The following is a 25,210-nucleotide window of genomic DNA, read 5'->3' as shown; positions in this document are numbered from 1 at the left end:
ACATTACCCACTTGACAGTGGAATGCCCAAAAACTTTTCTCCAACTTTAGTTACTGGACACACACAGCAGACTTATGCAGACATGGCTGGAGGCTTCCCAAAGGCTGTTTCACAAACTCCTGTTAGATCTTATATGGACCCCCAACATTGTCTTTCATTCTCCTTTATATAAGTTTCTCTCTCTTTAATATGTAAATTCCATTGTTCCATATGTCTTTAGAATTATACCTTTCCCATGATATAAAAATCTTTCATGTTGCCAATATTGTCAGTAACCTTTGGAAAAAATAAACATATTGCTTAATCTTGTTTATCTGGCTAGTTGTAAATATCCTAACATCTCTTTGAAATCCAAACAACCCCTTCACTTATCTAAAATTGCAAATTCCCTTCACACCTTACATGCTAAGAGCCCGTCCATCCATTCACATTTCAAATACATTTCTACACTTAACTTCTTTTGATAATTTCAAGCTGACTCCAAATGTAATTAAATCACACAGACAGAACCATCTACACTCACACTCATAAACCTACTCTACAGTAAACCGGAATAATATTATGAAACTTATTTTACTTTCGGAATACATCCACCTAAAAGAACAGACAAGGTCTCGGTTTAATGCATCATCTGAAAGGTGGCACCTTCCACTTCAGCACTTGTTTACTATTTCTGTTTTGTGCAAGCATTATCATGGCAGGAATACGAAAAGCTGGTTCTAATAGCATGTATAAGAGTCTTTTCTGTATTGGTCTTAAATCTGGAAAGGATATTTTATAGAACTTAGGGACAAGCTTGTCAATTTTGGAAGTCTTTCCTGATTAAAGGCTCTTTATCATCATCGTCAGGCCCCTTAAGTTGAGAATGACATCTACACAGACTCATGAGTTTCTCTATAGATTTTCATGTGACTGAACAGGCCAATTCTTGGCCCACGGATCTTTGAGCACATAGGGAAGAATGTGCCATGAGGTGGTGGATCTAGAGTGCTTGCTTATCCTTCTTTCTCTGCTGCCACTCTGCTTCATCATTAAGAATGTGACTCAAAATGTGATGCAGCTTGATGGACAAGCTATTGCCATTCTGAAACATTGGTAGCAAGTTGCTCCCAGACAACAATGTCAATGCTGCCACGCTTCAAGAAGAGCTTCAAAGTGTCTTTGAAGCATTTTCTTTGTCTTCCCCTGGAACTTTGTTCAGATGAGAGTTGAGAAACCAGGACCTGGTGGGTAAGATGTGTTTTTTATCATGTGGATGCAGTGTCCCATCCATTGAAGTTGAGTTTTCAGGAGTTTTACCTGACTGCTCATGGAGCTGACATCAAGAAGGACATTAGCATTTGTTTGATGGTCCTCCCATTAAATTTGGAGGATAAGGTGGAGTCATTGTTTAAAAAAAAGAGATAAATCATGAAGTGGTAGCTATTGAGGTATTTCCGTCTTGTACATAGCAGGGGAAATCCTGACAAGCATTCTCCTTAATTGCCTACTTCCTGTGGCTCAGGAAATTCTCCCAGAGGCACAGTGTGGCTAGAGGAAGCTCCAACATGGTTTTTGTTGCCAGACAAATCTAAAAAAATGTCGATAACAACACCAGGAACTGTTCATTACATTCATCAACATGATCAAAGCATTTGACTCAGTAAATTGTGAGGCTTTGTGGATTGTGCTCCCAGAAAATTGGATGTCCAAGAAACTTCATCACAGCCCTGCAACTGCTTCATTATGATCTGACTGCAACTGTCTTGAATGGAAGATCTGAAGCCTTCAAAATCCAGAGCAGAATCAAGCAAGGCTGGTTGATAGCCGCTCTACTATTTATAATCAACCTGACTATGGCTATTCACCTTATCTCGGCACAACTGCCGTCTGGTGTCAGTATTAAATACCGGATAGATGGAAAACTCTTTAACCACAGTCGCCCCCGTGCCAAAACTAAACTGACTATCATAAATCACACGATCTACAGTGTGCAAATGACTGCAGTGTCATTATCCACTGCATTGGATTTGCAAGTCTCATTTGATTTCTACAACTCTGCTTTACAAGAAACTTGGCCTGTCCTTGAATATTACCAAAACAAAACTCATATCAACCCACACCTGGTCAACAAATTTTCCACCTCCCGTATATGTTGAAAGAGACTCTGGAATATGTTGAGCTTTTCCCATACCTTGGCAGCCACCTCTCTCAAAAGACCACAATTGACGAGTAGATCCAACACCAGATCAGCAGCATCAGCTCAGCCTTCTACGAACTACAGCAGTGAGTGTTTGACAACAAAGACCTCTGCAAGTTAACAAAAGTTCTAGTGTACAGCGCAGTTGTCGTCACCACACTCCTGTGCTGCAGTGAGACCTGAACTGGGTATCAACGATACATAAGAGTGCTAGAGAAATTCCATCAGCAATGCCTCTGCCCTTCATAACCTTCACTAGTATAACTTGTCTATTGCCCGAAAGAGGCAAAAATCCTCAAAGTATTAAAAAAATTCTAGCATATGCACTTGAGATGCCATTAACCTACAGGGCCAGCAGACCAAGATCTGAAAGGTGTGATTAGGCTGGGTAAATCTTTTTTAATGAAGTTCGTGAGTAATGTTCATTAACTTTCTTTCCATTAACTTTAGATAATTATACCTCTGCTTCTTGTAAATGTTAGCATGAAACCGTATGATTTTTTTGTTAGTGTTTGAAAAGTTGGATGAGGACATGCCATCTGTTATTATAGTAGAGGATGTTGCAGTTTTGTTCGACAATATTGTTTTGGGTTACACAATGATAGCTTTCTGGCTGTGCCTTCTCCCATACTTAGTTCTGATGGAGGGGAAAGAGGTATTGCCCTGTTGTTGGTACCAAAAAGTTGAATTCTTCCAGATTTGGATCAGGGTATTTTTAGCACTGTTTAATTTCTGTGTCTGGGACTTGGTTTCCCATCCCTGGAAGTTGCAGCCCACATCTGTTTGCTTCTAAATAATCTTATGTTTCTATGTTAATTCAGAGTGATGATTTATTCCCTGAGGAAAGCCATGTGTCTTGTTGCAGCAGGATTAGGAATCTGCCAGCTTGTTGATTCTCCTAAGGAAAAGCTGACAGCAAATGTAAACCCTAGAATGTCACAGGAGCACTGAATTTATTTGATGTACATCAGAAAACAAGTTCCGATAAGATTTGAATATTTTTGAAAATGTCCCACCATCAGCATTGGCAACTATATTTCCAAGAACACCAACATTATTGCAATACCATTTAAAGATATAGTTAACAGTTGTGGTTCATCACTTTATAGATAAAATGCATATAATTTGGCTAAGGGATAGTTAGTCTTTCCATCGCCAGCGAATACCTTGTGTTATACATGTGACCTACTTGATGGAACAGCTGCCTCTAAGTCTGAAGGTTGTAGATGCAAGCTTCCAACTGATCATCCTTTTGACCACTATGATTGCTTACTCCCACTCCTGTAACAGTGAGTAAGGATTGGGGAACATCCACCTTTGTTAGTTCATTGCATTAAGGGTAATTGGGCAGCAGTTAGTTCACCTTGACTTTCCTTAGTCAAATTGCTGAACTTCCTCCTGCACAACAATTCTACCCTAGGGCTGGGATTTGGGTCCTGAAACAAGACCAAATGTAGTCGGGTTTGCTAAAAACAAAACGGACGCTGAAACGCAAAGTGAAATTCCCGTTTCCAATACCATCTCCAGCCAATTTCAGTGGCATGGATCAGGAACCTGACACACTCCTCTTTAGGAGTTGCCAGCACTATTGTAGAAGTGGGCTTTTCAAAACTTCTGGAATTTTCATCAAGGCAGTTGCGTTTTGGAAAACCCTCCTAAATCACATCTGAAGAGTGGAGGCATGGACCAAAGATTTGAGGTGAGAACATTATAAAAGGTGAGTTAAAATGGTGCTGTCTCCTTTGCAGTTCATCATGAAATGGTATAGCCTGTGTTGTATCTATGTTTACTAAAGTGAGTGGTGACAGCGCTGTGTTTGGAAAATGTAAATGACCATTAAAGAATGTGATTGAGAGGTTGTTACTTTTGACAACTGACAAGCTTTTAAGTGAAGGAACAGCAATATAGAAATGGAAAATTCTTCAGATGCATTACAATAGATTATCCACCATAGAAAGTGCTATTCTGCATTGTACAATATTAAAAGGCTATCTCAGTGTGAGATTCCAGAGCTAATTATTTAAACTCTTCCTATTGCTTTCATTCATTCTTTGTATATTAGCCCAGCTGTTTGTTTGGCTGTTTTAAAGCTTTGACTGATGTATCAGCTTATGCCTACCTTCAAAAGCACTAAAGGATTCTGTAGTGTGGATTTTATTTATTTAGCTCTCCTGGAGAATACAAGTTTGATGTCTTGGCTGCCTTCCAAAGCACTAATAGGTTCTGAAGTGCAGAGTTTGGTTATACATCTGACTTGGAGAATGAGAGTTTAATGGCTTTGCCAGATTTACTTCATTCTGAAAAGGATCATGCTTTAAATACCTAAAGTGATGTTTGTTTATTTTCACAGGTTTATGAGCTTTTCATTGATTTAAACTGTTATTATAGGGTATCCAAGTTCTGCTTAAAAAGTGGATAATGGGTGACTGGATTAGGGCGGGGTGTATGGGAGTGTGAGAGTGTAGGAGGATGAGATGGTGAAACAGGTAAGGGAGAGGTAAGGGAATAGGAGTTGAAGGGGGTTGAGGAGTGTGAGGGTGGATGGGGGGTTAAGTGGATGAAGGTCAGAGGGGGCTTTACACTGATTTGCAGGTTTAGCTTTATTTGGAGAAACTGCTGATGGCAATGAAGAACTGGACCAGTGTCTCAGGATGGAGGCATGCCTCTTAACCTGTCCTCCTTGGCATTGGCCTGTCTCTGTCTCTACCTTGGGCCTGCTGCCTCCTGTCAGCAGACTGACACCAGCCTGCTGGTACTGCTGGGATGGAAGCAACATTGTGAAGTCAGGAATAACCTTCACTTCCACTTCCTGCCTCCAATGGGAAAATGCCAGCCTACATGTCAGCAAAGAGACATTGACAGTCACTTCCACTTCCTTCCACATGGCACTCATTTCAGAGTCTCCGCTAAGAAGGAAGGAAGGATGTTGCCTGCTACTGCAACTCCCAACATCTCAGGATGTCCAGCCACCCTCTCTATTTGCTCTTCCTTCTATTTTCTTCTAAATGAAATACAGCAAAAATGAGCAAGGGAGGAGTAGCAGGAGGAAAGTCTTGCTAACCTCATTAGCATGTGCCAAATATAGTCGGTATAAACAAGCAGAAATCAGGCTGAGGAAAGCGTGGGACCCACACCGGTATTCCTTCTTTAAGTATGAAAATTAAAGTTTGAAGCCATCTAACTATCATGCAGCACAGCATTTTTAAAGAAATGCAAATATGGAAGCTTTCCAATTTGTAATGCAGTTCACACTAACGAAGTAAAATGACTCTGGAAACAGAAACTATAACACAGGTGAAATTTTTTAAAACAGGAAAATGATTCCGAAATGGTCACAGAACTGTTGCACTTAAAAAAAAATTATTTCTTGGGATGTGGGCGTCACTGGCCATACCCATCCCTAAATGCCCTTGAACTGAATGGCATGTTAGGCCACTTCAGAGGGCAATTAAGAGTCAACTACATTACAGTGGGTCTGGAGTCACATGTAGGCCAGACCAGATAAGGTTGGCAGACTTCCCTCCCTAAAGTGAACCAGTTGGGTTTTTACAACAGTCAACAATGGTTTTATAGTCACTATTACTAAGGCTATCTTTTTAATTCCCGCTTTTATCAATTGAATTTAAATCCCTCCAGCTGACATGGTGGGATTTGAACCCATGTTCCCTGAGCATTAGTCCTCTTGACTGTGTTAAGAGAAAAGGATAATTTAAGTGAGTTATATTTGTATTTATAGGTGTTAGGGATGAGTTTTAGCTTTAAAGTTTAAGTTTGATTTGTATTTCTGTATTTGTGTGTTAAGGAATGTCAAATTGAATTTTAGTTTTACTTTAAAAGGGTGCTTGCATTTCTAATGAGGTTTTTTTATGAACGTTGCAGCTAGGTTAAGCAAACAAGGGTAGAAGAATTGGGCTGTTGCCTAGCAACAGGGGTCCAGACAGGCAGCTCCCTCCCACAGCCATACACAGAAAATCTAGAAAAAGCAATTTTGATTTGGAAGCTGTTGAGTTCAGTTGGGTTTTGAAAGTTGCTGCCAGGAGAGACTGGAACAAAGGGGACACTCCCAAGCTAAAGAAAAAAACCTAAAATCCAGGGGAGTGGAAAAGGGGGAAGTCCAAAGAAGACATTCTAGTCAAAGGAAGGACAAGAACCTGGAAAAGGCCCTGTTAAGTGAAATGTTAGGAGTGAAATGAAGTTAAAGGTAAGGGGCAGAGAGAAAGGCTCCAAACTTCAAATTAAAAGAGACAAAAGTAGCAGAAAGCAGATTTACAGCGAGAATAGCTTGCAAGACGCAAGAAGGTCCAAAGAGACAACTGAAGGTCTGTAACTTTTTGCTATGGGCATGTGAAGCAGTGATACTGGTGACGCTGAGTCAGTGAGAGAGAGTGCATGGAAGACAGCTTGAATGCATGCGGTGACCTGGGGAGAGGAACATCAGAAGGAGAGTTTGAAACCCTGGAGGTGAATCCTTGCAGAAGGCATCTGAGAGAAAGCATTGTTTGGAGAAGATCCCAAGGCGAGGCCTTGGAGAGTTGAGATTAAAAATCCTTGTGTGAAAGATGGAGTGCAGTGACACCAGTTGGCTCACGTTGTGACAAGTTTATGGCGGGAGTTGAGAAGAGATCCTCTGGTTGAGGTGGCATCTGCCACTTTGTTTTGGAGTGTGGTGAACCTGACCATAGAGTGCCAATTGGTACATCGACTGTGTACATCCTGTGAACATTAGAGTATAAGATAGCTTTTGTGACATATGTTATCCTTACAAACCTGGAAATATCCGTAATGGTATAGTTGTGGGTGAAGGATTATTGCAATATAGCTCATCTTTTCTTGTTGACTAAATGTTTTATTCTTTCGTTAAAAGTTCATTAGCTGACTCCGATGACTCTGTTCAGTAGCTACTCTCTGCGTATCTATACAAACAAATTAAAAGTTAGAATCCACTCTGGGATCAGGCTTGTCCAGTGGTAACATCAGCTGGGGATCATAACAAAGTAGGGGCTCTTGTGGAATTTTGAAACATGGGCAGCAGGTGATTGGATGCAGAATAATAATTGGTCTGGGATTGGAAATCCTTGAACATTGGTGGGATCTGTGAATCCTTATAAAACAAATACATGGAGGTACTGGACATAGGAATTGGAGTTGCTGTGAGGTGTATTATATGGGTTGGAATTTGAAATGGCTTTGGAGGTTGCCAAGACTTTTTTACACTTGGAAAATTTAACTCTGGCTGGTTTACAGAAATTAACTAAGAGTAAGCTGATGGAATTGGTAGAGAAACTGAAGTTAGAATTACCCGAAGGGATGAGGAAAGTAGCTCAGCTACTTTGTGTTAATAGCTCAGCATTTCAAACTGGAATGGATAACAGAGAGACCACGTACTCCAGGGAATGAGTCACAGCTGGAGGTAGTAAGACTTCAGTTATAAATGAGAAAGCTTGAACTTGAACAAGCAAAGGAACCAAAAAAACCTGAATTGGAGGCAAAAGAAAAAGAAAGGGCAGAAAAGGAAAAAGAGAGGGCATTTCAAAAAGAAATGGAAATGCGATAACTCAAACTCCAGAGGGAGAAGTTAGCAATGGAGGAAAAAGAGTAGGAATGGAATACATGGCAGCCAATTGACTCACAGCAAGGCTGCACAAACAGCAATGGGATAAATGACCAGTTCATCTATTTTGAATAGCATTATTTGAGTGATAAATGCTGCAAAGTCTCCTCTGCTCTTCATTAAATAGTCCCTTGGGTTCTTTGACATCCAGTCCAGATGTTTTAATATCCCATTTGAAAGTGTAATATTTTTTCACTACTACCCTGAAGTGCTAGCCTAGATTAGGTGCACAAATTCCTGGAGTGGGTCTTCCACCCATTGCAGGTCCACCTGAGAAGTGAGTGTGTCAGCATTGAACCAATGTTGATAGCCTATGATCCTCAGTGGTTCTGGGAGGGTCACTCAGCTCCTCACCTCATTAAGCCTTAGACCAAACATAGCCAAAAGAGCTGAACTCCACAGGAGAGGTGAGAGTGACTGCCCTTGACATTAAGGAAGCGTTTGACCAAGTGTGGCATCAAGGAACCCTTGCTCAAATTTGCTCATTTGAAATCAATGGGAATCAGGGGGAATACCATCCGCTAGTTGGAGTCATACCGGAGCACAAAGGAAGATGGTTCTGGCCAGTCAACCCATTCCCGGGGGAGGGGGTTGGGGGAATGGGTTGACTGGCCACAACCATCTTCATTTGTCCTGAGTGTGGTAGCGGGTGGTTAAAATGTAATGGAGGCTTTTCAGGCCATATCGTCCCAAACCCACCGTATTCAATATGTATTCCTGGGAAACCCGCTGTCTTCATGGCAGCCTCTCAAACCTTTTGGACACAGTGGAAGATTGCTGTAATGTCCTCCATCTCCGCTCTGGCCGCAGGATGGGCAGCAACATCACTAATCCGACTTGGGATGTGGTAGCAGCGGTGGCTGACACAAACACCCTGCAAAACAGGACAGCCACCCAATGCCACAAGAGGATGAATGATCTCCTCGGTTCTGCCAGGGTAAGTCACTCTTCTCATCAGTCTCAACTCTCACACCCATCACACATCCATAGGACCATCAGTCATCTGGCCTGGCAGGATTCCTGCTTACACTCTCTCCATCAAGGAGAGGTCACTTACCAGTGGAGGAATGCCTGAAATCATGCACTCTGAAAACAGAGCCATCCAGCTGGCCGGCGGTGAGGATCCAGCACTGCAACATCTGTCAGGTAACTATGCTGTGAGTAATGTGTCCTGTTTCACAGTCCACTGCCATGCTTTCACAGGCACATCTGCCAAACAGCCAATGGAGTCCACGACCCAGGGCCTCCAATAAAGCCCTGAAGAAACCTCTGAAGAGGAATCTGAAGGCACCATCCTTGAAGTCCCATCATGGTGCTCACCCACACCTTCCACCAGCTCAGAGATACCTCGGTGGGATCTAGCTTTAGAGTAGCCTCAGAATCACAATTTGGTGAGAACATTGCACTTTCTGATCCACAGCAGGCCATGGCAGGGACTTCCCAGGTGTCTGGCACTCAGAGGGCTTCTGGAGGCCAGAAATTTGCTGAGTCTGAGTCAGATGATGAGACTCTGGGCTCGGTCATACCTTGGTTGCTGGAGCTGCAAAGGCAAGTTTGGGAACTGCAGGACAGGATGTCTGCATAAACTCCTCAGATTGCAAGGCATGATGGAGGAATCTGTCCACCTTCAAGCTAAGGCGATAGCACCAACGTGCCAACACTGGTAAGATGGCAGCTTCCATGGAGATCTTGGTCCAGGACATCACTCCTGCACTGCTCAACTCCATCGCTGATGCCATTGTTGGCCTCCAACAATGTGTACGCGAGAGGGGTGCAGGGCAGCTCAATCTCAATCTCAATCCAGCTACCCCTTTTCCTCCAGGAGTCAGCCTGGGGCCCTCAGGCACCCAGAGGGAGGAGGACCAACAGGTGCACACCCCGGGACCATCCACCCAGGTGACTCCGGGAATGTCTGGCCCATCTGAATCCCCTCTTCCCATGACCCCAGCAGCTCCAGCTCCACAGCTTAAGAAAAGTGTCACTGCCAAACAGCAGGCCCCGAAAAGCAGGCTGGTGCCCTCCAGTTCTTGGCCCTCCAGAGGACACCCATCAAGGTCATCACAGATAGGGCATAGCAGTCAGCAGGCTGCTCCACCTCCACTGTGGGTGTTTGGGAAGCACCAAGACATAGCGGCAGGGTTTGGAAGGTTAAGAAGATGTAACTCTTCTAGAGGAAGCCTACTGCACCTGGTATTCCCAGGCAGTTCCCCATCCAAGTACTAACCAGGCCTGAGTCTGCTTAGCTTCCGAGATCGGGTGTTTTCAGACTAGTATGGCCGTAGGCAGTTGCGGCCTTAAGAAGATGTAGTTACACAGTCTGTGCATGGATGTTAATCACCTGTACATATTGTTCACTATTGTCAATAAACTCCCAAGAATATCTCCCTACCTATGGCTCCTTGTTCTGATGAGCAGTGTTCTTGTCACTCAGATGTGAAACCTTTCTGCACAAGATAAAGGCTGGTGTATCAGTCCAGGGCCTCCTCCCTATGCTTTGTGCAGCCTTCAGACCAAAGTGATGGTCCAGCCTCACACCTTGGATGCATTACTGATGCCTGCACCTCGACGGTGCTTGTCATTGCTGCCAGAATGTAGTGGGCAGGCATCACAGAGTTCCATCATTCTCTCTGTGTGCTCTCAGTACCTTTAAGGTGGGGCTGGCCCCCATCTCTTCAGCATCTGTGACCTGTGACGCTGTGATCCTGAAGGGGTCAGGTGCTGAAGGCGGACAAAGGATCAAATACTTTTAGAGTTTCATGGCTGAACCTCCAAGATATGACACTGATCACAGAGCACCAGTGAGCTGCCCTCGGCCAGACAGGAGTCAGCTGGTGAAATTTAATGTTCATTGAGATGCTTTAATGTAGGGAACAAAAGTCAATAAAGAATAAGCTAGTCACATATGATGGAACTGGAAGACCTGTCACCACCATTTTTGATGCACCAGGGATTTTACATGGGTTGGTATGATGTTAATGTTATTTAAAACTAGTAATATTTAGTAAACTGATAATAATAATTAGAAAGTTCATAGAATCATAGATCCATTACAGCATAGAAAAGAACAAAGAACAAAGAAAAGGACAGCATAGGAACAGGCCCTTCAGCCCTCCAAGCCTGCGCCGATCATATTGCCCATCAAACTAAAACATTTTGCACTTGCGGGTTCCATATCACTCTATTCCCATTCTATTCATGTATTTGTCAAGCTGCCTCTTAAACACCACTATCGTACCTGCTTCCACCACTTCCTCTAGCAGTGAATTCCAGACACTCACTACCCTCTGTGTAAAAAAACTTGCCCCGAACATCTCCTCTAAAGTTTTCTCCTCTCACCTTAAATCTATGTCTCCTAGTAATTGACTCTTCCACCCTGGGAAAAAGCTTCTGACCATCTACTCTGTCCATGCCACTTATAATTTTGTCAACTTCTATCAAGTCACCCCCCAATCTCCGTCGCTCTAGTGAGAACAATCCGAGTTTCTCCAACCTCTCCTCATAGCTAATAACCTGCAGACCAGGCAGCATCCTGGTAAACCTCCTCTGCACCATCTCCAAAGCCTCCATATCCTTCTGGTAATGTGGCGACCAGAATTGCATGCGATATTCCAAGTGTGGCCTAACCAAGGTTCTATATAGCTGCAGCATAACTTCCCAGCTTTTGTACTCAATACCCCTGATGATGAAGGCAAGCATGCCATGTGCCTTCCTGACTACCTTATCCACCTGCGTTGCCACTTTCAGTGACCTGTCGACCTGTAAACGCAGATCCCTCTGCCCTTCGATGCACTTAAGCGTTCTGCCATTTACTGTACAATTCCTGCTTGTATTAGACCTTCCAAAATGCATTACCTTGCATTTGTCCGGATTAAACCCCATCTGCCATTTCTCCGCCCAAGTCTCCAAACGATCTATATCCCGTTGTATCCTTTGACAATCCTCTTCACTATCTGCAACTCCTCCAACCTTTGTGTCATCTGCAAACTTACTAATTAGGCCAGTTGCATTTTCCTCCAAATCATTTACGCCACCTAACCCATCAAGTCTATGCTGCCTCTCTGTAGAGCAACCCAGTCAGTCCCATTCCCCTGTTCTATCCCTGTAATCTTGCAAATTTATTTTTCTCAGGCATCTATGCAATTTCCTTTTGAATTCATTGATGATATCCACTTCCACCAATCTGATAAGCAGCATGTTGCAGGTCATTACCACTTGCTGCATAAAAAAAAATTCCTCAAATCCTTCATGTACCTCTTGCCCAAAAGCTTAAATGTGTGTCCCCTGGTGCTTTTACCATCAGCTAATAGAAACAGCTTTTCTTTGAGTGTGCTAATGCCAATCCCTATTATTTTCAGCCTCCTGCTAGTATTGCTATTAGGGATTTGCTGGTGCTGCTTAAGGGAGGAGTAGGCCAGTGCTTCTTTTAAATTTATTTTCACTTATTTGGGATTCACTGGCATTTCCTGTCCATCTCTAGTTACCCTGAACTGAATGGCTTGCTAGGCCACATCAGTTGGGCAGTTAAGAGTAAAGCACAGTGTGACTGGAGTAACATACAAGCCAGACTACACCAAAGTAACAATTATAGCCTTTTAGAATTGATTTCTGACAATGCTTCCCATAATAACATAAAACAAAAATATTCTGTCTTCCACGAGTATCAAACAGAACAATCACTGCTTTATTTCAAGCTATATCAGCGCACATATATTAGCCAGTGAAGCTAATCATCCATATCTTAATTCCAGACCAGGCCTCAATTTGTCATTTCACAAGTTTTGTTTGGACTGGACAAGCTCTGACCAAAGCTTTCCTCTTCATTTTTATCCTTGGCCAGAAATGGAGCTGATTCAATTTCTGCCTCTTTTGATCTAACCAACACTTTTTAATATGAACACTTTCATTTTTGTTCAGTTTTCAATTTGAACTGTTTTCCATTGCCTTCACTGCCAATTGTTAGAAATTTCATCTCTTGACATAGATTTCTCACAACTTTAGGGCACAGATTGCTCCTGTAAGACATTGCAAGGCTCTTATATTCCAGAGTTGACTTACCCTGTCCCATATAACATAACAAAGCACTTCCTTTATCATTTAGCTAGTATATTATAAGTTCTTATGTACCCCCAAACTTTTAATAGATAGACCTGACAAAGACATTGCTAGAATAAGGTTGATGGCAGATCCGAACAGTGCTTTGTGCTTTGTAGAATTCACATGACTGAACAATAGTAGCAGATCTAGTCTTTCTTTTAAAGCTTCTATAATGCTTTCCCTAGAAAAATACAACAACGAGATCATGTTGTATTATGCCAAACATGAAAAGAAATGTTCACTTTTTCTTTTCATTCTTTTTGAGTCAGATCTTCATCATAAAACTGAGCGGATATATCTTAAGATGCAATTTTCCATCCCCATTGGTGACTTGTAGGTGGGGTGGGGGGGGGGGGGTGCAATATGGCAAGAAGGCCAAAAATTGGTTTCACGACAGCGTGAAAGCACAGCAGGATCATCTAATGGAGTCTGCCATGGCGGAATGCCAATCCCACTGGAGGCCGGCATGAACCTGCTTTTGCATCCCGTTAATGGGATACAAAGTAAGACCCAACCGGAATCGTCCCCCCATTGCCAGGTTTACTGTTATGCCTGTGGGAAAACATGTCAGCCCAGAACACATCTGAACAAGTGAGATGAGCAGAAGTCGGGACTTACCATTAGGACCTTGTTCAGATCACGGCCATCCAAGGAGTGGAAGATGCTGGAGCCCTACAGCTACTGGACCCTGGAGGAGCACGTGCATTGCATGCTGGGAGGATTCTCATGGACATGGTCCTGCCGTGAAGCAGCTCACGGAAGGTGGGAGGTCTCCGTTTAGGCCTGGGGTCTGCTTCGGAACATCACAGTCTTGGCAATTGGCTACTATGGATGACCGGCAAGGGAAGGGGGAGAGGAAGGTCCAGCTGTGAGTGGGAGGGGAGAGTGTACTGGGTGGTAGCGGTGAGGTTGGAAGGGGGAAACAAAGATGTCGGGGGTTGTTGAGGTTGGGAGGGGGAGAAAGGAGTACAGGGGGGAAGAGGATATAATGGGGGAGAGTATCGTAACTGGAGAAGTAGGTGTAAGAGGCGTGGAAGGTGTGAGGGAATACGTTCGGATGGGGGGAAGGAGTTCTGGTGGGGAAAGGACTTTGTGGGGGAGAAAGAGCTTTGGGTGAAGGAAGGAGTTGGGGGGTGTGGGGGGGAGCGGGGGTGGTGGGGGAGGCGAACGAGTCCAGGGGGAGGAAGAGTTCAGAGGGGAGAAAGAGTCCAGGGGGAGGAATGGATCTGGGAGAAGGAAGGAGTTTAGAGTGGGAAAGAAGTTCAGATTGGGGAAGGAGTTCCAGGATAGGAAGGAGTCCGGGGGTGGGGAGGAAGAACTTTGGTGAGGGGGGAATCTTTGGGGGGTAGAATGAGTTCAGAGTGGGGGAAGGAGATCGGGGGGAGGAAGGAGTTCGGAGGGGGCAAGGAGTTCGGAGTGGGGAAGGAGTAAAGGTGGAGGATGTAGTAAAGGGCAGTTCGATGTCCAGGTGAACATGCAAGGGAGGGGTCTGTGGAGTCAATGACTGCCTCCTGGGGTGTGAACTGAGGATGGGCATGGAAGGAGGGAGTAGTGAGTATGACAGGGAGGCAGAGTGAATAGTTGGGATGGCAGGGTAAGGGTACAATGATAGCAGAGGAAGGGACGGCAAGGGTGGCCAGTTGGGGACTCGGAGGCAGACACGGACACTGGGGGTGGGAAGGAAGAGGTTGGGGAAGTAAATATGGGTGGGAGTGAGATTCTCAGGAAGGTAGGAAATATATTTTCAGGTTATAAAGTGACAAAATATGTTCACCCGTGCAACCACTTATGATCAGAAATTCTTACCTTTTCTAGGCCTACCACTTCTTTCTAGGTGCTGCCCTGACATCCGCAGGAGAGGTGCAGACAGCCTGTGCAATGGTTGGCCCTGATGCCTCTGATGACTTCGGCATGCATCCTCTGGGGAGCCGAGGCTTTGCGGGCCCTGGCTTGCTTTGGCTGTCCTCCTGTGGGCCAGCTGCTCCCTCTGCGGCAACAGAGGACGAGGTTGAGAGGGTCACAGGCAAAGGGGACTTGGAGGGACACGACAGCCTCTGAGATTCCAGAAGTGCCCAGCTGCCACCCCCTCCTTGCTTTGGGTGCCAAGTGCCCCGTCCTGACTCCTTGAGGGGAAGAAGCACCCAGAGGAATGTCGAAGGACCCCGTTTTCCTCTTTCGTTGCCACTGCAGGAACTCACCCATGGCTGCCGCTTTGGAGTGCAGGTCTGTGTGCATCTCTGTACTCTGCTGGACCAGGGTCTCCATGGTGTCCGCTGTCTTTCCCATAGAGACCTCCATACACATATATGTGGGCAACACCTCATCAGAGAGCAGGCTGACACACTCCTCCAACCTGCATGCCACTCTGTTGAGGGCTTCCAACATCTCCGCGTGATATTCCCCGCCTTCTGCTGACTCCCTGCGATGAGTTGGAAGGCCAAACCCAGAGGTTCGTCATCTGACTTGGACCTCACAGATACCTCTTCCCCCACAGTCCTTTGAGTGCCGGGCAACTTGGCTTAACCTGCCTCCTCCTGCAGCGGACACGTGTCCTTGTGGTGACCACCAGATTGTGAACCTGAGCCTGCTCTAGATCCACATCCCACCAAGATATCTGTCTCTGCATTGGTGGAGGGTGTGGGTAAGCGCTGTGACAGGTTTTCCAAGCTGCTTATTTCTGACTCTTCAATGGGAAAGGTGAGGAGCTGGATGGAGCTGAGGGACTGTCTGGCTGAGGATGTTGGTTGCTTGGCAGAGCTCACTGTGATTCAAAGGAGAGATAATTAGTGCATGGCAGCAGGGTCAAAAGCAGGCGAGAGAACATTCACAGTTGCGCTGAGAGATGGATGATGGGGTGTAGGTTCCTCATGTGGGTGTTTGCCATGTCCTCACCAGTCAGCATGATGGCAAGTTCCTCAAAATGAGTGAGGGGCCTAATGTGGGCAACTCCACCCCAGGTCTCAGACCTCTCCCTGCTGATGTGAGTCAGCTTCTCCTGCATGAAAACAGTTAGAGAGACAGCGTGAGCAGGATGCATGGCACTGCATGAAATGTTTGTGTGATGAGCGGAGCCATGGACGGAATGAGAATGCGAGCTCCAGAGGGTATGAGCCTGATGGAGATGTGAGGGTGTGTGTGAGAGTTAGTGGTGTTGTCCCTTGTTGTGTGAGATCCCTGTGGATGTGTGATGGGTTTGAGTGTGTGTGAGTTGAGAGTGATGGGGTGGTTGACTTACCCTGGTGGAACGGATGAAAGCATTTATCCTCTTGTAGAACTGGATGGCTGACCTCCCCTGTGCTCCGGTAGCACTGACCACTGCTGCCATTGCCTCCCAAGCCAGATTGGTGACTCTGGTGAACCCTTTGTGGCCAGAACAGGGGTAGAAAACATTGCGGCATCCAGCAGGCACCCCAGAGAGGCATCACTAAATCTCGGGGCTACCTGCTTCTTTGCTTTTGGGGACATCTGTCGCCTGGAGCAGCCCTGGTCCGAAGACATGAAGAATGCACGTGCTCTGGTGCACTTTAAATATGGTGCCTGGAGCAAGGAAGCACTGAGGTCACAAAGTAGTGGACAAATCCGAGCCCGCTCACCAGTGAGCTGGCATGTTCCCCATGAATGCATAATTAATGAGGCACACTGGGAATGGGATGACATGGAGCAAAAAGCCGCCATTGCGGCTGGCAGGTAAAATATCCTTTCCCCGCTCGCTACCTCACTTAGCGCAAATCTGTCCTTAATTCCCAAGATTTAGCCTAGACCTAGCACCACAATTAATCTGAGCATGATTTTCTTACTCTCTTCTTTTGTTTATACTGATTCCAGGAAGTTGAGTATCAACAAGCTATTCTGACAAAGACCCCTGCTAAACTCAAATGAATGGATTTATCTCAAATGGCAAAGGTGTGAATGGCCACTAAAATGTGCAAATTAACTTCTGATATCTGAAAAACCCTGGCTCTGACAACTCTTCTGAATCTTAATCTAAATCTCCCAGCCCTGCTGTTATTTGGGTGTACCATGCTGATAGCTGATTTTAATTCAACAAAAGCATTTTTAACATATATGACAATGGAATCAGTATGACTATATACCAAGTTTATCAAGAATGCCCAATGCTATGTGCACAAACACAATAAACAATGGAAAACTGACAAAAGCCCAAATCCTCCAAACACCTCAATAACTTTGTCCTATAATTGACTCCATCCAATTTAGTTAATGCTGCAGGAGGTGACAAACTAGACATAAATCTTTCAAAGTTAAAACTCTGTCTTTGGAGTCAGGAAGAAATTTCAATCTAACAAAACTGCATCACACCAACCTTTCAGTGCGCTCTGCATCACTCAGCTCTGACCAGTTACATTCCACAGATGGTATCTACTTGGCTCCAGATTCAGAGACCATCAGGTTGAGTAAGTATTGATGATCCAGATGCTGCCTGACACTTAAAACCTTCAATCAATTCTAAACTAGGTATTTACTTCAGAGGAATTAGTGGTGTCATGGTAATGTCACTAGACTAGTAATCCAGACACCTAGGTTAATTCTCTGAGGACATGGGTTCAAATCCCACCATGATAGCTAGTGAAATTTGAATTGGAAGCTAATCTCAGTAATGATAAACCATCACCAATTGCTATAAAATCCCATCTAGTTCACTAACGTCACTTTTCTACCATCCTTACCTGATCTGGCCTTCGTGTCACTCCAAATCCACAGCACTCTTAATTGCCCTCTCTGCCTTCTTTTCTCTAATTGAAAATAAGATCTTCAGTTTTGTGAGTATCTCTTCATCACTTTTGAGTTGAAGTCCTGGACTCAACCTTAGTATTCTCTTTTAAATGTTTTATAATACCTCAATGTCCCTTTCAAGATAAGGGGCGTTAAATTCAGATCTGTACTGCCACTGAAGCCAACAGCAGGGAAGCTGGACTCCCTCCAATGGGGCAGGCAACACCTCCAGCCACTTCAGGCGCTGCCAAAGTAACACCCCTTATGGGAATAACGTTCATGCGGGTGTCCCCTGTATGCACCAAAGGCATCCCAATTGATGCTGTCATGATGCCAAACAGCCAATATGATGCACTATTTACAACATTCAACTACAGAGGTCCATTCAATACATTCGCTAGTCACTCATCAAAGAGCATGCTTTCAGCTGCAACAGAACCTAGCACTAGAGTTATTTAAGGACCACACATCCAATTTGCAGGTAAGGTAAATTAGAATAACTTCTGCTAATGCAAAGTCTCTGACATTACTGTGCAGTGATTTTGAAGGCATTGTGGTGAGTTGCTGGATTTAGCAGGGTTTCTTGCTGCACCCTCACTGGGGAGGGCAGAGGATTTGTTGGCCTGTCCACACAGGTGTGGGAGTTGCAGTTGCAGTATCTCTGGGTTTGCAGCTTGACAGGGAGATGGAGCAGAGGCTGTGGAGAGGCTCTGCACCGTGCCCTCTGCCAAGTTTGAACCGGATTCCTCCATGCTCCTTGACAGTGATAGGAGGCTGTCTGGCAGGCCAGCCAATGCGCTCAGCACCTTGGTGTGCACCCTCATCAGGATTCTCTTATATGCAGCTCTATCAACATCCTCCAGTATCACTTGAGGCAGAATGTGCCTGTGAGGTCTCCTTCTCCACAGCTTGCACACAAGCTATCCTTTCCCAATGGCCTGGCTGCAGTTCACTCATTAGACCAATCATCTCAGTTCCAGGAAATCACTGCATGAATTCCTCAAGGTACTGTCCTTGGCCCAACCATTGTCGGCTGCTTCATCAATGACCTTTCTTTGATCCTAAGGTCAGAATTGGGGATGTTTGCTGATGATTGCACAATGTTCAACACCATTATTGACTCCTCAGATACTGAAGCAGTCTGCGCCCATATGCAGCAAGACCTGGACAACATTTAGGCCTAGGCTGATAAGTGGCAAGTAACATTCGTGCCACACAAGTGCCTGATAATGACCATTTCCAACAAGGTAGAATCCAACCATTTCCCCTTGACATTCAATGGCATTAATATCACTGAATTCTCCTCTATCAACATCCTGGGGGGGTTTCCATAGACCAGAAACTGAACTGGACCAGCTGTATAAACACTGTGGCTACAAGAACAAGTCAGAGGCTAGGAACCCTGCGACCAGTAACTCACCTCCTGACTTCCCAAAGCCTGCCTACTATCTATAAGGCACAATCAGGAGAGCGATGGAATACACTCCACTTGCCTGGATGAGTGCAGCTTCAACATCACTCAAGAAGCTTGACATCATCCAAGCCAAAGTGGCCAGTTTGATTGGCACCCCATCCACCACCTTCAAAATCCATTCTCTGCACCCACTAACTCACAATAGCAGTAGTGTGTATCATCTACAAGATGCACTGCAACAAGGCTCTTGCTCCAAGGCTCCTTTGACAGCACCTTCCAAACCCGTGACTCTACCATGAAGGACAAGAGCAACAGACACATGGGAACATTACCACTTGCAAGTTTCCCTCCAAGCCACACACCATCCTGACTTGGAACTATATCACTGTCGCTGGGTCAAAATCCTGGAGCTTCCTTCCTAACAGCACTGTGGGTGTACCTACACCACATGGACTGCAGCAGTTCAAGAAGGTAGCTCACCACCTTCTCAAGGGCAACTAGCGAGGGGTAATAAATGCTAACCTAGCCAGTGATGCCCACATCCCGTGAGGATCCAAATTCAATATTCACCTCTCTTGTATGAGCAGTGCCAGGATCTGAGCTGGAGCCTCAGGTTGCCAGTTCAAGTGATGGAGTCTCTTCATCAGTGCAGTGCTGTTGCTCTCTCTCTGTCTCTCTCTTTCTCTCTCTGTCGCTTTCTCTGCTGTGCCTGCGCAGGCAGTAATTCTTGGGTGTCTGAAGGCAGGAAATCTGAAAGGCAAAAGTTGGGTTGGAAAGCAAAAGGATCATGGTCACACCATCTGTAGCCTGTTTATCATGCCAGATAGCAGAATGAGGCAGAGCTAGGTGTTGCGAAGGGGCAAAAGACAGGAACATACCATTATCCTCAATGTTTTCAGCGATGCCTGATGACACCAGCTTTGTCATGACCAACTGCGTGATACTGAGAGCCAGCTCCTCCATGGGCTTAGAAGACACAGGCATCTTTGTCTTCCACCAGCTTTGCTCTGCTCTGTTCTATTGTGTGCCACCTTGTTCCGAAAGAGACACACTGCGTTTGGATGATAGGTCTGCTTCAACTTAATAACTGGAAGCAGCAGGATCTGGGTGTGAGTCTGGTATCACTGCAATGTGTGTGAGAGTGAGCTGGAGAATCTAGATGTTCTGAGTGCCAGGGAGTGGTTGCTAAGTGAGTTTGCCAATGTACTTGGCATAATAACAGCTCCACATGCATGTGTCAATTCGTTAGTTTTATTATATAGTCCCATTAACTACTGGCAATGTTAGAAGGTGAAAAATTGAAAAGTGATCAAGAGTTGTGCTCAGTGACAAAGCAAGGATGCAGGCCACTGAACATAAAGAAAGCCTTGCTAAGAGATCCAGCGATCACTGTGGTGAGAACGTTACCTCCCCTTGGATGTGCAGTGGTATTGCAGCATACTTTAATGGGGATTCCCAGCAGAGAGCTGCAGTGATGTCATCAAACTGCCCATGCAGCCAATCATGTTAGCTAATCTCCCAGTCAACCAAGGAATGTAAAGCACTAAAATTAAATCACTTTTTAAAAAACTTGAACAGTGATCCTAACAGCCATATTGGAGCCGAAAAATGGAAGTTCTTGCCACATCAACTGATAGCTGGCTTTGGGGTTGGGATTGGGCTTCCACAGTGCATTCATACTGAATGACAGGCTGCAGCTTCAAAATTGCTGGGTTAATCTGCCCATGTGCTAAATCCTGAACTTGCAGTCAGCTTCAAGGGGCAATGACAGCAAATGCTTTTATTTTCCTGTCAAATACCCTGCAAAATTTGGCCCATTATAAATATGAGAATGCAGCCCACATAGTATGCACTGCTCTTCACAGCTTTCATACCATATGTAATTATTACCCAAAAGCCAAAAATGGCATGTCAAGTTCAAATGGTAAATGTTAGATAACAAAGAAAAATTTTCCTACTACTTTTTGACATGTTAGCAGCTCCAAAATAGATAACACGATCCGTTGTCTGTCGTTTTCCACCTTATCTTTTCTTTAGCAGGACATTAAAGCAGAACTTCAAAATCTTTTGAGCACTTATTGGGAATGATTTTTATAACATTGGTTTTGAAGCTTTTCCAAATTCTTAATTGACGATTACATTTAAGATGCAAAACCTATTATTTGATATGTTCACTGAATCGTAGCTTATTAAAAATATCTCCATATAGTGATGCATTCACTCTGCAGAAAAACAAGAGTTTTGGTGCTTGTTCCTGGGGTTAGTATCAACTTTTTAAATTTATCTAAATAGCGTTATTAAGCAAAATTGCCTCATAGCCATCCTTGTTCTCAATTACAAAATTGTTGATGTATACAGCTATCAATATGAAACCCTCTTTCATCTAACTGATGTCAGTCAATTAATTTTCCCCTCCTCATTAAACCATATGCTTCCTTCCTTTTGTCATTGCCATCGTATGGTCTCAATATTTTAGACAAGAAATTTGTTCTCGATTCTAATAAGGGAAGTCTCAGATCTTCTATCAGGCAGGCAGTCTTCTTTGTGAAAGTCCACTGCTAATGCAATCTAAAATTACCACCTGGTTTACTAAAGTAGGGAAGGCTTCCTTTTCAGGTCAGAGCAGCTCAATCTGTCAGATACTCTATCTTTGTGGCTGCTCTTCAGCAGTGGCATAATAGGAATTTTACAGCTGTAACTGGAGAGCTCATTGCTGTGAAGTTCTCTGGTTCTGGCCTATTGCTTTTCAGACTCCATCACCAAAACACCTGTTCAGTGTCTGACTGACTAACAATCATGTCATTATTCATCATTGAATTAGCTGTCCCAATCTCTTGTTTTTTCAACATCAAACTGCAACAAAAGGGCTGAAAAAATGAGGCACATTTCACTTTTATCTGACAGTCAATTAGTACTAATTTCATAGTTTATATTCGTTGGTCAATCTAATTGATTGTGCAAATATGAAGTGACTGGTCTATGAACACACCACAATACTGGATACCTTGGATTCTGCAGAAAATCCACCTCATAAATAATATCCTAATCACTCAACATTAACCTTAAGCCCTAAAAGTTTTACTGTTAATGAGGGATCTTTAGAAGCCACAGCAAAAATAAAGCCCAGCAGTCATTCATGTCCTTGGGCATACAATTGTAAATGTGCTTTTAAAAAAAAATATATAGTTTTATATATTTTCATGTCAGCTTAATACAGTGACAGCAAACTAATTTTTAACTCTTTTTTTAAACTGACCAATACAAACCATAAAGCCCTGCAGGAGCTGCCAATCTTTTAAACGAGAGCAGTGGTTTGTTTTGAAAGCATCTGCAGCATGCTGTTTAAGTTTCACCTAAAAGGCACAGTAAGATAGTAAGATAGTGGAGGGAGGGAAGTGAACCACATAATTGAGGTACAAATATGGCACAAACAACATCATTTAGCAATTATATAATTAATCAGGGAATATGATTTGCAGCATTTTCATTTTAAAATGTGGTTAAACTCCATTTAATGCTAAAATCTTTTGATAGAATTTGCTGGAACAATGACGATAGCTAGAAACAAATGTTGCTCTGTTACTCCATAACCTGAAACAGAGAGCTTGCCCACAGCAGAAGATCACATCTGCTTTTTCCACTGATAAAATGGTTATTATTAGTGATTTTCAAAAAAAAACCTTCTTTTCAAAGCTTTTTTTTTGTTGCCAGATGTTAAAAGTTCGAGGCCTACCCTCCCTTAGAAAGAGATGCTCTTTGAAATTAAGTCCATCAGGAACATATTTCCTTATTTCATTAGGACATGCACGGCTGGCTTTTGAATACATGCAGGTCTTGATGATGGGGCCAAGATTGTTATTTTCGATTGGAAATCTTTTATTTACTCCTCTTGAATTAAGTTGTATTCGACTCACATTGCCAGACTGCATACTCCACAGTTAAGGAGGTTCAGGCCATTTAAGGACAACAACGAGTGGTGATATAAGTCACTGTATTTCAGAAATACTCTGCTTTTTTAAGTAAGTCTATGTGAAATGTAAAAGTTATTGCTTCTGACTGTCATTCTTTATTTTTCCCTTGTGTGCCAAACATGTCAACTTATTCCATTTTTCACCAGTCATAGATAAAAATCAGAAAATATCACTTGAAATGTTAATTTTTCTGCCAGTTCATACGCTGAGCTGATGAATGCCAATTTAGAAAAAACATAGGTATCATGCCTCTGGGATGTTGCAGCACCTTGGAAATGTAATGCCATGCAGCATTGTAGTGAAAAACACTTGTCTATCAACACAGTAACTTAGACATTCTGATACTGAACATTTATTCAGGTACAATAGCAAGATACAGATTTTTTAATAAAATTCCTCTATTCACACTTGGCTTTCTTTTTAAATAACGCACTGGTGCAATCTCACAAAGCTAGCCTTTAACTTCTCTCTTTCCATCATAAGCCAGTGTCTAATGCAACTTTTTTTCATTCATTCTCAAGACCACCAAGGCCATCACTGGCAAGGCTGGCATATATCATCAGTTACCCGGAGACAATAGAATTTGCCGCTACACTGATTCAGGAGGCAGTTCAATAGCCAACCACATTAATATGAAACTGCAGTTTTCTTTTCCAAAGTATACTTTATTAAGAAAATTTGTAAAAGTACACTTTAAAACATTTCAAATTGCATATTACAGGAAGTGCAATAGAATTTAACTTTTCCCCCTACAGCATGTTCTACTCCAAGGTCCCTCAATGAAACTTCAATACTCCTGATATTTACAACATACGTTCCATGTCAGGCATACAGCCCAAGGGATTCTACACAATTTCCAGCCTCTAAGTGAAAGGCCTGAAACTGGAGTTATGTATAGGCCGGACTGGGTAAAGGCAGCAAGTTTCCATCCTTAAAGGACATTATTGAACCAATTAGGTTTTTATGACAGTCTCTAAGGCCACTGATATCAGTTTCCTAGTTCCAGACTTGTTAAACTGAATTAAAATTCTCAAACTGCCATGCTGGAATTTGTACTCACATTTACTGAATTTTTTAGTCCAGGCCCCAGGATTAGTAGCACAGTAACAGAACAACTATATTACCATAGCCTTGCACCCCTATAATTATTGCTCCTCTGAACTTTCCTCTCTATTTTTTGAATACGTGGCCCTATGTACAGTTCCTCTCCTCTGCATCCTTATATTTTCCAGCCCTACAACTCTGTAGATCTCTGTGTTCCTCCAATTCTCTATTGATGTCTGTGCCTTCAGTAGCTTCATACCTAAGCACTGGAATTTGCTCCCTAAACCTCTCTATCTCTCTCTACTTCCTTTAATGCTGTTTGATAAAGCTTTAGGTCACCTGTCTTAATGTCTTATTACATGTCTCGGTGTCAAATTTTCTTTGATAATGTTCCTTGGGAATTGCCTTGGGAAGTTTTACCCTGTTGAAAGTGCTATATAAATGCAGGTAGCTATTGCTATTGGGTGGGATTTTCTGGCCCACCCACCACCGGGACAATCTGGTCCCACCGAAAGTCAATGGACTTTTGGCTGGGTTGCCGAATCTCCCAGGTTGGATTGTGCCACGATGGGATTGGAAAATCCCAGCCATTGTGTTACATTCAAAATTAAACACCACTGTTCCAACCCAAACTTATTTTTCCCAAGGTGTCAAAAATATGAAATGCCCTTTCTTTCATAGTGTTTCCTTACTTCTAAAATCCACAGGCATTTCAAGCCCGAGCTTGATATCTCCTTTGTCTCTCCTACTCTTTTCAACTTTGGCACTATCCTCTTTTAGGTTTCTCAGTTAGACAATTAAGAAGACAAATACAAGGTTGACACGTCCATTGGCTAAAGGCAAGAGTATGTAAGGACGAGTTAATCAATGTATCCATCGAGGACAAAACATACTTGATTTGTTGTTCTTTGGTAAATGTTAAATGCCAGTCAAAAAATCATTCAGCAACACTCAAAAGCAGACAGAGTGCACTTTACTGGCTCCCCCAAAATGGACATTTTCAGAAAAGGACCAATCAAATCTGTGAAAACAAGCGATTTCAGCAGCCATGTTGATTCCTCACCCACCTATTACATTCTTCTAAAAATAACATTTATAAAATACAAAGACAAAAATCACCAAAACCTGTACATAAACCTAGCCATCTGTTTTACAATATCTCC

General features: G+C 43.6%; 1 pseudogene; it reads right to left on the bottom strand.

Moving 5' to 3' along the window:
• Nucleotides 1-9,965: 9,965 nt before the first annotated feature.
• LOC121283724 lies at nucleotides 9,966-10,074 on the bottom strand (annotated as a pseudogene).
• Between the last annotated feature and the right edge of the window lie 15,136 nt (nucleotides 10,075-25,210).

The sequence above is a fragment of the Carcharodon carcharias genome, chromosome 10, assembly GCF_017639515.1.
Source record: "Carcharodon carcharias isolate sCarCar2 chromosome 10, sCarCar2.pri, whole genome shotgun sequence".
NCBI classification, from domain to species: Eukaryota; Metazoa; Chordata; class Chondrichthyes; order Lamniformes; family Lamnidae; genus Carcharodon; species Carcharodon carcharias.
This window is presented reverse-complemented; position numbering and strand designations above follow the sequence as displayed.